Source organism: Heteronotia binoei, chromosome 4, assembly GCF_032191835.1.
Source record: "Heteronotia binoei isolate CCM8104 ecotype False Entrance Well chromosome 4, APGP_CSIRO_Hbin_v1, whole genome shotgun sequence".
In the NCBI taxonomy this organism is placed as follows: Eukaryota; Metazoa; Chordata; class Lepidosauria; order Squamata; family Gekkonidae; genus Heteronotia; species Heteronotia binoei.
The window spans coordinates 28,874,767-28,887,272 of NC_083226.1; positions in this window are offsets into that span (position 1 = coordinate 28,874,767).

The window sequence follows — 12,506 nt, forward strand, 5'->3', positions numbered from 1 at the left end:
GTATTCTAGCAAAGGTTGCCTGCCCTGGAGTCCAATAATAATAAGAATGTGACCATCATGCAACTTCTTGTTGGAGTCCTTGGAGTAGTGTCTAGAAGTCTCACAAAACAAGTGTGGCATTCTGGGCATCAAACAAATAACACCCGCTCAGCTTGGAACAGCAAGAATCCTACAAACCTGGCTAGATTTTGAATTGCAGAACACCGTCTACCAGTCAAATATCTGACTGACCATTCATAATAATAAAGTGCCCTCAAGCTGGCCCCTGCTTGTCTTCTCAGGCAGACCCAAGAAGCAGGTCCATAGCCAGGATTTCAAATGTTGGGAGGCATTTAAATCTCTGAGGGGGCACTTTAATTAATTTAATTCTTGCCGGGGAGCTGTGTACTGATGCTGTATCTGTCTGACCTTTGCCAGGCTGTCTTTGCGCAGAAATTTGAGCAGCACACACATACAATATATATTCAATAGCTCATTATAGTCAGTTGCTCATATCATAAACACAGTATACTCAAAAATATATTCACAAAGTCCCAGTCCACAAATATCCACAGTATTCCAAAGTCTACTTGAAATGCAATCTTCAATTCCTTGTGTGAAGTAGTGGAGAAAAGATGGAGACTGGTTTCGGCCACACCTTTCTCAATCGTCACTCACAACGCAAACTACCGCGTACACCTCCAGTTATACAAATGATCATTCGCTAATTGGGACCCAGTCCTACTTCGCTAACGGGCAATGCCTCGCACAAATTCCACAGCTGGTTACGTCCCATCTTTTCTTCATTACTTCACACAAGGAATTGAAGATTGTATTTCAAGTAGACTTTGGAATACCGTGGACATTGTGGACTGGGACTTTGTGAATATATTTTTGTGTATACTGTGTTTATGATATGAGCAACTGAATACAATGAGCAATTGAATATATATTGTATGTGTGTGCTACTCGAATTTCTGTGTTTTTGACATATCTATATCAGGTATCCTCTGTCTTTGCCAGGCTGTCTTTGGGAGCAGCAAGGCACAGGTCGGGCTTCCTTACTTTCCAAAGGGCCATCTCTCCCCGCCACTCCCCGGTCTCTGAACAGGGAGGACCAACCTCTCACAATCTGCCCACCTGCTTCCCAGGCAGCAGCAGAGCTGGCCAGGGCAGGAGGAGGAAGAGGAGGGCATCCATGCGCGCAAAGGGTTACTGGGTGGCAAGGGAGGCCGCCCGGGCACACGCCAGGAGCCTGCTTGCTCGGCAGTCGGAGGCTCAGTCTGGGGCGGGGGGGAGGCCTTGCTGTTCTCGGCCTACTTCAGCTCTCCCCCCCCCCCCTCACAACCAGGGCCAGGATTTTAAAAGATGGGGGGGGGCTTTTTAAAAAGTCAGGGGCACCCTTTCCCATCCACTGCCGGGTAGGGGCAAAAGCTGGAGGCTCTTAAAGTGGCTGAGGCAGACAACCCTAAAACTTTGGAGATAAGAAGGGACTGCATGTTGCATGCAAGCAGGGGGGTTTCCTTCCACCTCCCTTTCCCCCATCCTGGCACCTTGCAGCCAGCAGCTCTACCCATCCCGTCCCCCCAGCTCATTCCATGTGGCTTCCTTCACCTCCTGCTCCTTCCGCCTCCCTCCTCTCTACCTGCTGCTTTTGCTGCTGCAGTCCACGGTGCTCTTCTGGCTCCAGTCAGGGGGCCCTGCCTGGAAGTCAGGGGGCAGTGCCCCCACAGGCCCTCCTGTAGCTACAGGCCTGCCAAGAAGGCTGAATGGCTGCTCCGCCTTCATCCTGCCTGGCTGCTCTGCCTTCAAAGCTAGAGCAGCCAGGTGCGGCATGTCCTTCTCTGAGCTTGGCTTCCCTTGCAAGGGAAGTTGGGCTCAGAGGAGAGCACACACCAACACACCATCCCTCTGCTCTGAACTTCTCAGGTCTGCAACCCAGGAAGCCAAGAGGGGCGGGAGGAGGTGGTGCCCAGCAGCTGCCTTTAGGGGAGCTGGCGCCCTAGGTGGTCGCCTACCTCCTGTACTCCCACGCCAGGTCCGTAGCCATGGGGGGAACGGCCCCTCCACCCACCCACCCACCCCCTCGACATGTACGACCCCTCCTTTCCCCAGCAGGCAAGCGCTTGCGTTGCCTCCCTCCCCCCACTGCTGCTGCCACTACCCCCTCCGGCCCACTCGCCCACCCCCGGCCACCGCTCCATTCGCCCCCCTCCCCCCAGCTTGCTGTGATTAAAATTAAGTCATGCTGCCGGCTTCTTCTTGCAGCCCACATGTTTTCTTAAGAGACTCTTTTAACAAAATGTTCAGATGCGGGCTGCAAGAAGAAGTTGGCAGCAGGACTTAGTTTTAGTCGCAGTGAGCTAGGAGGGCGGGGGGTGAATGGAGCACGGCGAGGGCATATGAAGTGCGGTGGTGGGCGAGCGGAGTGCCCTGGCGGCGGCAGGGGGACGGGGGGTGAACAACATAGGGGGCGCCTGGCTAGGGCACTATTCACCCCAGAGCCGCTTCTGCCCCCACTTTTCTGGCTACGGGTCTGTGACCCATGCACCAGCCATGGTAACACCTGACTTACAGCAACCCCTCATGGGTTATTCAAGGCAATGCATGAGATGAACAGAGGTAGTTTGTGATTGCCTTGCTCTGAATAGTGACCCTGGTCTTTCTTGGTGAGAACCCACTTACTCAAAGGCAATGATGTCATCCCCAAGAGGTAGCCTGTAGTCCATGAAATTGGGCTGGATTGGTCATTACAATCCCCAGGAAAAGCCCCAGTGGACTGGCAGCCTTAGGAAGGGCTGCATCTCCCTCATCAGTGACCACATCGGGATCCACCTAGCTGTACAGAGTGGCGGAAAGAAGAGCAGTCAGGCTGCTGAGGATGGGCAGTGAACATAAGAACATAAGAGAAGCCATGTTGGATCAGGCCAATGGCCCATCCGGTCCAACACTCTGTGTCACACAGTGGCCAAAAAATTATATATATATATAATGGCCCATCCGGTCCAACACTCTGTGTCACACAGTGGCCAAAAAATTATATATATATATAATGGCCCATCCGGTCCAACACTCTGTGTCACACAGTGGCCAAAAAAAATTATATTAGGGTTGCCAATCCCCAGGTGGGGGCAGGGGATCCCCCGGTTTGGAGACCCCCCCCCCCGCTTCAGGGTCGTCAGAAAGCTGGGGGAGGGGAGGGAAATGTCTGCTGGGAACTCTATTATTCCCTATGGTGATTTATTCCCATAGAAAATCATGGAGAATTGATCTGCGGGAATCGGGGGCTCGGGGGGGGCTGTTTTTTGGGGTAGAGGCACCAAATTTTCAGTATAGCATCTAGTGTCTCTCCCCAAAATACCCCCCAAGTTTCAAAAAGATTGGACCAGGGGGTCAAATTCTATGAGCCCGAAAAGAAGGTGCCCGTATCCTTCATTATTTCCTATGGAAGGAAGGCATTGAAAAGGTGTGCGGTCCCTTTAAATATGACGGCCAGAACTCCCTTTGGAGTTCAATTATGCTTGTCACAACCTTGATCTTGGCTCCACCCCAATGTCTCCAGGCTCCACCCCCAAAGTCCCCAGATATTTCTTGAATTGGACATGGCAATATAAATATATATATAAATATATATAAAATTTAGGGTTGGCATGTCCAATTCAAGAAATATCTGGGGACTTTGGGGGTGGAATTTTTTAATCCATAATTTTTTTAATCTAATAAATATTTTTATCTAACCATATTTTTATCTCCATATTTTTATCTAACCCCCTCTTGAAGCTGGCTATGTTTGTAGCGCCACCACCTCCTGTGGCAGTAAATTCCACATGTTAATCACCCTTTGGGTGAAGAAGTGCTTCCTTTTATCCGTTTTAACCTGACTGCTCAGCAATTTCATCGAATGCCCAGGAGTTCTTGTACTGTCAGAAAGGGAGAAAAGTACTTCTTTTTCTACTTTCTCCATCCCATGCATTATCTTGTAAACCTCTATCATGTCACCCCGCAGTCGACGTTTCTCCAAGCTAAAGAGCCCCAAGCATTTTAACCTTTCTTCATAGGGAAAGTGTTCCAAACCTTTAATCATTCTAGTTGCCCTTTTCTACACTTTTTCCAATGCTACAATATCCTTTTTGAGGTGCAGTGACCAGAATTGCACACAGTATTCCAAAAGAGACCGCACCATCGATTTATACAGGGGCATTATGATACTGGCTGATATGTTTTCAATTCCCTTCCTAATAATTCCCAGCATGGTGTTGGCCTTTTCTTATTGCAATCACACACTGTATTGACATTTTCAGTAAGTTATCTACCACAACCCCAAGATCTCTCTCTTGGTCAGTCTCTGCCAGTTCACACCCCATCAACTTGTATTTGTAGCTGGGATTCTTGGCTCCAATGTGCATTACTTTGCACTTGGCCACATTGAACCTCATCTGCCACGTTGACACCCACTCACCCAGCCTCAACAAAGCCTCAATCCCTTTGGAGTGCCTCACAATCCTCTCTGGTTCTCACCACCCTGAACAATTTAGTGTCATCTGCAAACTTGGCCACTTCACTGCTCACTCCCAACTCCAAATCATTTATGAACAAGTTAAAGAGCATGGGACCCAGTACTGAGCCCTGCGGCACCCCATTGCTTACCGTCCTCCACTGCGAAGACTGCCCATTTATACTCACTCTCTGGCCGATTTCGCACTAGAGCTTTAATCCTGATTTAACTTTGTCCCCAAACTGACTTTCTACACTAAAACCATAGAATCATAGAGTCATAAAGTTGGTTTCTCTGACTCTATGATTCTAGTGTAGAAAGTCAGTTTGGGGATAGAGTTAAACCAGGATTAAAGCTCTAGTGCGAAATCGGCCTCTGCTTCCTATTAATTAGCCAGTTTTTGATCCACAAGAGGACCTGTCCTTTTACTCCATGACTCTTGAGCTTTCTAAGGAGCCTTTGATGAGGAACTTTATCAAAAGCTTTCTGGAAGTCAAGGTAAACAACATCTATTGGGTCTCCTTTGTCCACATGTTTGTTCCCCTCCTCAAAGAACTGTAACAGGTTAGTGAGGCAAGATCTTCCCTTACAGAACCCATGCTGGGTCTTCCTCAATAACCCGTGTTCATCAATGTGCCTACTCATTCTGTCCTTGATAATGCCTTCTACCAGCTTTTCCGGTATTGAAGTCAGACTGACTGGCCTGTAATTTCCCGGATCTCCTCTGGAACCCTTTTTAAAGATGGGGGTGACATTTTCTACCTTCCAGTCCTCAGGAACGGAGGCAGATTTCAATGAAGGATTACATATTTTTGTCAGAAGATCCACAAGTTCAACTTTGAGTTCTTTCAGAACTCTTGGATGTATGCCATCCAGACCTGGTGACTTATTAGTTTTTAATTCGTCTATCAGTTGTAGGACCTCCTCTCTTGTCACCTAAATCTGACTCAGGTCTTTCAACACCCCTTCCAAAATTAGTGGTTCTGGAGCGGGCAAACACTTTTCATCTTCCACAGTGACGACGGAGGCAAAAAATGCATTCAGCTTCTCAGCCATTTCCCTATCCTCCTTCAGTAATCCTTTTCCCCCTTGGTCATCCAAGGGCCCCACTGCCTCCCTGGCTGGTTTCCTGCTTCTGATATATTTGAAGAAATTTTTATTGTTGGTCTTTATGTTTTTTGCAATATGCTCCTCATAGTCCCTTTTTGCCTGCCTGAACACAGTCTTGCATTTGATTTGCCACAGCCTGTGTTCCCTTTTATTACTCACTTGGACTAGCTTTCCACCGCTTAAAGGAGTCCTTCTTACCTTTTACAGCTTCCATTACTTTGTTTGTTAACCATGCTGGTCTTTCCTAACTTGTGGTATATATTTTATCTGAGCTTCTAGGATTGTAGTTTTAAATAGCCTCCAAGCTTCCCCAGGGGTTTTGGCTGTATTACCTTTCCTTTCAGTTTTCTCTTCACATGCCTCCTCATCTCAGAGAATTTACCCCTTTTAAAGTTAAATGTGGTTGTGCTGGTCTTTTGGGGGAACTCTCTATTTATACAAATGGTGAAATCAATAGCGTTATGGTCACTGCTCCCAAGTGGTGTGATCACTTTTACATCTCTCACCAAGTCTTGGGCATTACTTAAGACCAAATCCAGGATCGCCCCACCCCATGTAGGTTCTGAGACCATCTGCTCCATTGAGAGTCATTGAGAGCATCAAGAAACTCAATCTCTTTCTCTCGACCAGAACACATATTGACCCAATCAATCTGCGGGTAGTTAAAATCACCTATTACAACACAGTTTTTATGTTTAGCCACTATCTTTAATCCTTCCATCATGTTATAATCGTCCTCTATCTTTTGATTTGGTGGGCGATAACAAACTCCCATAGTTAAATTTCCTTTTGGGCCTTCTATTTCAACCCAAAGCATTTCTAAAAGGGAATCTAATTCTCTGACCTCAGTCTTACTGGACCGTATGCCCTCTCTGACATATAGAGCCACCACACCTCCAACCCTTCCCTCCCTATCCTTCCGATATAACTTATATCCAGGCATCACCATGTCACACTGATTCTCCTCATTCCACCAAGTTTCTGAAATCCCCACATTATCTATGTCTTCTCCCAACACTAAACAGTCCAACTCACCAATTTTACTTCAAACACTTCTAGCATTTGCATACAAACATCTATAATTTCCCAGGCAAGCTAAGCTTGCAACCTTCTTCCTGTTGCCTCGAGACTTTGGCAGACAGTCCATACTGTTTGTCACCATCTCAGTGGACAACTCTGATCCATTACCCGATAGAAAAGTAACAGCTAACCCTTCATCTCTATAAGATGAGTCCTCCCAAACCAGAGACGTTTCATCTCCTGTCGGCTTTCCCCCAAGATCTCCTCTGCCACCTTTTTGATTTTAAGCACCAGCAGCCTGGTTCCATCTGGGGACAAGTGGAGACTGTCTCTTTTGTACAGCTCCCGCTTGTTCCAGAAAGCATCCCAGTGCCATTAAACTTAAACCCTTCCTCCCTACACCATCATCTCATCTACACATTGAGACTTCTAATTTGCGCCTGTCTCTCCTGCCCTGCACGTGGAACAGGTAGCACTTCTGAGAAGGCTACCTTGGAGGTCCTGGCCTTAAGTCTCTCGCCTAGCAGCCTAAATTTTTCCTCCGGGACCTCACAACCGCATTTCCCCACATCATTGGTGCCAACATGCACCACAACCACTGGCTCCTCCCCAGCACTGTCTATCAGCCTATCTACTACATGCGTAATGTCCGCTACCTTCGCACCAGGCAGGCAAGTCACCATACGGTCAGTACGCGGTTTTGCCACCCAGCTGTCTACTTGCCTAAGGATCAAATCACCAACTACCAAGACCCCCCTTCTCTCCCTGCCCAGGGATGGTTCCTTGGCGTGAAAGGATACCCGCTCACCAACTGAAGAAGAGGTCCCTTCTGAGGGCGCATTCCCCTTATCCTCAGCCCGGTGCCCTGTTCCCTCTTGACCCTCATGCTCCCTGGCAGCAACGGGGCTGCCACGTTCAGAGAGGGGCTCATCTAATACGGCCCCGAGAGTCTTCCCCGAGTGCCTAACTGACTGTCTCTGCTTCTCCAGGTCAGTCACCTCAGCCTCAAGGGTACGAACTCGTTCCCTGAGGACCAGGAGCTCCTTGCATCGAGCACACACCCAAGACTTCTGACCTGTGGGCAGATAGTCATACATGTGACACTCAGTGCAAAACACTGGAAAGCCCCCACCCCCCCTGCCGGCATTCTACCTTCATGATAGCTTTTTTTTTTATATAAAAAAAATATACAGTCCCCTTTTCAATCCTGTTTGTTTATGTGGCTCTCCTTCCGGAAGGTCTACTTACCTTATTGGGAACACAAGTAAATAGGGATCTGGGTTCCTGGTCCTTACAGAGCCCCCAGGCTAAGAGCCACAGGCCAAGAGCCTGGCAAGACGCAGCTTAACCATGCAAAGAGGATGGGGAACACAGCCACTCCTAATCAATCAACAACAATCGCCTTCAATCACCTTCACCTTCAACCCACTCAACCAAACAAACAGCAGTTCCCCAGCAACCACAAACTCAGAATTTTCAGCAGTCACACAAGTGGCAGAGCAGAGGGCTTTTGCTGCTGGTTCCCAGTCCATTAGGGGAAAGCTACATGCTGGCCTACCATGAGCCCAGTCTGGACAAGTTGAGCATTGGCCACTACCAGGCCCAGCCCAAGAGAATGACACTGTATCCACCATCAGGCCCAGTCCCAATATTTGTCTGGTTGCCAGGGCTTTTTTCATAGAAAAAGCCCAGCAGGGACTCATTTCCACACTGCTTTGCACGGGGCTAAAAGCCCAGCAGGAACTCATTTGCATATTAGTTCCACACACACCCTGACACCAAGTGAGTGGGAGCTGCGTTTGCTAAAAAAAAAGCTCTGCTAATATGGACATGGTCACAAGTCCATCACTTTTCTGCTTATATACCCAAAAGAGATGCCAAGAGTTAAACCTTTTTATCATTTTATTAAACTTTTTACTAAGCAATAAAACAAAAGCCAGAGGTTTCCTGTTCCTCTCCTTCACCAAGGGACAGCTTCTAATTCCTATAGTCCACCATACTTTCAGCTTGCTTGTAGTTGTAACTAGCCACTAAACGTTAGGTACTTGGGTATATACTGTCTTACATAACCCAAATCAAAGGCACAGTAGACATTTGGAAACTGCGATGCTAGAAACAGGGGACCTGCTTCAAAAATCTTGAGAGTCTCTTTCTTGTGATCGAAAAAGAATCCAATTTGGTTCCATTTCACAAGAGTAGAATAACATTCTTTCAAATGGGAAATGCTTGTATTAAAAACCCTTCATTTTAAAACCCTGCCCATTGTCACTAGTTATATATCAGTCACTATAAATTCAGTCTTATCTAAATTGGAGTTCAATCCAATCCAACTTAGTTTTATTTAGAACATAAATAAAACTAAATTGGTCTTAAAGGTGCAATTGACTCCTATTTTGTTCTACTACTTCAGACCAACATGGCTGCCTACTTGGATCAGTCTGATCTGTTCCTGTACCTTTAAGAACAGCCTGATCTCGGGTAGGGTAGAAAAACTTCATGCCGTGGAAATGACCAACATCAGAGCATCATCACTAGTCAACGCCTTGCAAGATCAGTGCTGGTGTGTAAGTTAGGAGCTGAGTATGTAAAAGCAGGCAATTCTGCTCTTGGCATTTTAGGGAGGAAATGTCCCTTTAATAGAGATTTAATCTGTAGAAATGGGCGGCAGGATGGAGCTAAACAACATCACCTGGAAACCGTTGCAGATTGTTGATATTAAAGAGACAGTTAGAGGGACCACTCTAAAAGGTGGCAACCTGACTGATAAGAAATATCTTATCTCAGAACCTAGGCGGGGTCAGTACTCAGATGGGAAGTGACCAAGGAAGACTCTGCAGAGGAAGGCAATGGTCAACCACCTCTGCTTGCATGTCTTCAAGCAAACAACTTATGGGGTCCCATGAGTTGTTTGCAACTTGATGGCACATACGTAGTTACTGTCTGTCTGTATGGCAAGTTGTGGAAGAAAGCATAACAGCAGAAGCAGTTCTAGTTATGCATTTTTTAAAAACAAGACAGTTCCATGTGTTTAGTCTCTGCTGCTAAAAGTAATGGATAATTTTAAAAGTAGTTGGGAACCCAATGCATGGTTGCCAGGACAGATTAAAAATAATGTTATGGACTCTTTAAAGAAATCATGGGAATATTAAAACCTGTGATGTTTGGTGTAGTGGTTTGGTGCAGTGGTTAAGTGTGCGGACTCTTACCTGGGAGAACTGGGTTTGATTCCCCACTCCTCCACTTGCACCTGCTGGAATGGCCTTGGGTCAGCCATAGCTCTGGCAGAGGTTGTCCTTGAAAGGGCAGCTGCTGTGAGAGCCCTCTCCAGCCCCACCCACCTCACAGGGTGTCTGTTGTGGGGGAGGAAGGTAAAGGAGATTGTGAGCCGCTCTGAGACTCTTCAGAGTGGAGGGCGGGATATAAATCCAAATCCAATATCTTGTGATGTTACACATTTCAGAAAGTCTCCAGAATCAGTCAAGAGCTGGGCCTTATATTCACCACCAAAACAACTGATGTTGGACAAGAAACTTAGGTGCTAATAGTGGGGTGCAAATAGGGGGCAGGCCTGTTTGTGTAAAAAATAAGGAAATTGAAGAAGAGATTGGCTTTATACCCCTCCCGTCACTCGGAAAAGAGGTTTACAATCTCCTTTCCCTTCCCCTCCCCACAACAGACACCCTGTGAGGTAGGTGGGGCTGAGAGAGCTCTTTTGAGAACTGCTCTTGAGAGGACAACTCTATGAGAACTTGTGACTGACCCAAGGCCACTCCAGCTGGCTACATATGGGGGAGAAGGAATCAAACCTGGCTCTCCCAGGTTAGAGTCCATGCACTTAACCACAACACCACACTGAAATTGGGGTGAGGGGTAGTTAAACATGTGGAGGAAAGTAAAGCTGCCAGTGCTGAAATCACTTACCAAAGACCAACCTGCTCCTCTGCAGGAGGGGGCTTATCTTGATGTGCCTCTCCTACTGACTGAAGACCTGACTGCCCTTAAAGGTGAAGGAGCAAACACAGCATTTCCCCGGGTCAGCTGATGGCCCTATTTGTGAGGCATTCTGTGGTATTACTTGTATTCTACTCAGTCCATAGACATCTTGCTTTACATAGACTATTTGCTTGGAAGGCAAATATCAAACTTGTTTGGTAATTGCCTATCATTAAGGGGGACATCACTGTGACAAGAAAATAAGAACATCTGGTGCATGAATCAGCCCCCAAAAGCAACCTCTTTTCTTCCTACCAGATTTTGTGCTGGGTTTCAGGAAGTTAAAGCACTAGGCTGTGTGCTTACACTGAGAAAGGTGCCAGGAAACAAGTTCATTCAGAAAGAGAGAAACCTGCTATCCCTGCAGACCCTTATTTGGGAGTACATCCCCTTTATATGAATGGGATGTACTTCCAAGCAGGGGTCGTTTTTGTAGAAAAATAGGTGGTGGAGCTCATTAGCATGATTTATTAGCATATGCTTCCCTCCCCACCCAGCCAAAAGCAACCTGATGCAAGAAAGGAGAGCCCTGGGTGAGCGAGGCCTGATTGGGCTGACTAGAGATTCAGCCTGAGCCGCTCTGAGGGCTGCCAAGCCCCCGGTCCTGGTGGGAGTTCCCCCGCCTGGGAGGTTCCCAACCTGCCAGCCCACATTGAGCCGGTGGGGGGAACCTCCCTCGACGTTGCCATGACGTCACCCAGAAGCAATGCCATTGTGCCAGCGACATCGTGCATGGCCGCTCTAGGCATTTCCAGGAAAACGCTATGGTTTTGCTGGACGCTTTAGCCATTTAGGAGGGAAAACTCTATGGTAGAATGCAGGGAACTTGGCAACCCAAGCTGTTCCACTCTCCCCCCTCCCCGGTCAAAAGGCCAGCGAACTGTCCGCTGCCCAAACTCACATAAGAAGTGGAGAAAGGATGGCACAGGCTTCTCCAGGGGTTAATGAGGGCTGCTGGGGTGCGTGGCAAAGTCCCTGGTGGCTGGCTGTTCTCCTAATCCAGGGATTGTTATGCAGTTGCACCTACTATTCAATGGACAAGGTAGGTGGGGAGGAAGAGGGGGAACTCTCAGAAGGGTTCAGAAGCTGTGCTCCTGTGAGCTCCTGCTGAATCTGAGGCCTGCTTCCAAGTAAAAATAGATCAGATTGGGTTGTAGGTGATCTTCTGTATTTAAAAAGTCTAATGAACTTGATCAATAAGTTGAAGCACTTTTTCTACAAAGAAAGAGTAAAAGTGTTGGGAGTTCTGAGTTTAGCAAAACATGACCAATAACAGGAATCTCCACCCTGAGAGGAGGTCTTGCATTAACCGCAAAATGGTGGCCATGAGGACTCGACTGGAGCCAATCATAAAATGTTGGGAAGTTCCAAGTAAAGCAGCCTCCTGTGATGGATGTAGCTGTTCCATGGAGACAAAGGCAATGTCTCCATAGCTGTTCTGAAACATCTTGTGTTCAGTGAGGTAGAGGAAAGCCAGACTGGCCTTTGCTTTGGAGAAGAAAGAAATGGACAACAGGAAAAACATTGGCCCCTTCATGCCATCCATCAACACCATATTGGGGATCTCTGATCAAGGGGGTTATGAGTGAAGTTCACAATATTAGGAACTTTTATGTCTGGGCTGGAGTATCCTAGGGACTCTGTGAGCTTGAATCAGAAGACAATAGAGCAGGGGAGGCCAACAGTAGCTCTCCAGATGTTTTTTGACTACAACTCCCATCAGCCTCAGCCATTGGCCATGCTGGCTGGGGCTGATGGGAGTTGTAGGCAAAAACCACCTGGAGAGCTACCGTTGGCCACCCCTGCAATAGAGCACTAGGATCGCAGCAGCCACAGTCTGGTTGGACAAGCTGCACTGAACTACATATAGGGGGCTTGAGGGCCAGCTTGAATGCACCTATGGCTTGGG